Source organism: Brassica oleracea, chromosome C2, assembly GCF_000695525.1.
Source record: "Brassica oleracea var. oleracea cultivar TO1000 chromosome C2, BOL, whole genome shotgun sequence".
Classification (NCBI taxonomy): domain Eukaryota; kingdom Viridiplantae; phylum Streptophyta; class Magnoliopsida; order Brassicales; family Brassicaceae; genus Brassica; species Brassica oleracea.
In genome coordinates this window covers 7,803,265-7,804,462 of record NC_027749.1, presented here as the reverse complement: position 1 = coordinate 7,804,462, position 1,198 = coordinate 7,803,265, and positions in this window count along the sequence as shown.

The following is a 1,198-nucleotide window of genomic DNA, read 5'->3' as shown; positions in this document are numbered from 1 at the left end:
TTTTTGGAGTTTTTTTTAACCAAACAAAAGTAGACGACTTTTCAGTCATCTCAGATAACAGATTTCAAAGTCAATTGCAAAAACAGCCTCTGCGTTGACCAGACGACTTATATTTTAGTCGTCTGGAAGACTTAGATTGAAGTCGTCCGCGTCGATCTTTAATAAACTTTCGTTTTCTTTGTTTTATGTTTGCTAATGTGTTTTATTTTTGACTTTTTCGGATGATGCGTCAGTTACATGCAGTGTATGGAGAATGGTTGTTGAAAGATGGATGTTGGAATTTTGTGGTTGATCATTTCAAAGGAGCGAGAATGTTATTTTTGAGTGAAGGTTCGACACATGCTGATCTTGTTGCAATGGCTCAAGAAGATTATAACCTGGACATGAACACATAGTCTGTGGAGTTAACTTACTCATTGCAACAGATGGCTCCAGACCTTCCTCCTGTTCATGTTACAAGTGATAGACAAGTTCAGACCTTGCTCGAGATAACTAAAACTTATGAAGTACGTCTTTGTGTATCAAGTTTTAGCAAGATGAGAACGGTTTCAGAGGAAAGGGATGAAGCTGATGTGGGGGATGAAGCTGAGGAGGGGGATGAAGCTGAGGATCATGATGGGGAGGAGGATGCTGACATCCCTGTTGCCGCTGATGCTGAGGATTATAGTGAGTATGGAAAGGTTAAAGACGAGGATGAGGAAGAAGATGATGAAATCTGTTTTGAAGATTACAAAGGGGCATATGGTTGTGAAGGAAAAGGATCATCTGCAGACAGAATCTATGCCAACTAGAGTTTTGCTAGTAGGGATGCACTACTTTCAGAGTTTCGGTTGACAGCGGTGAGGCGTAGGTTCTCCTTCAGAATATACAAGTCAACGAAAACTCTCTTTGTGGCAACATGTCGTGTTAGTGGTTGTCAATGGAAGGTCAGAGCAAGTGTGAAACATGGGACTAAAACGTTTGGGTAACCAAGTATGTGGAAACTCATACATGTTCCATTACAGACAGAATCGCTCAGCGGAAACACTGTACTCCGAAGTACATTGGTCGACTTTTCATAGATCGTGATGGAATCATTGATGGGTTGAATCCGCAGCATATCAAAGATGCAATGAAGAAAATGTTTGGCATGACACTTGATTACACCACATCATACAGAGCATTGTTATATGCGCAAGAAATGGTGAGAGGATCAGCG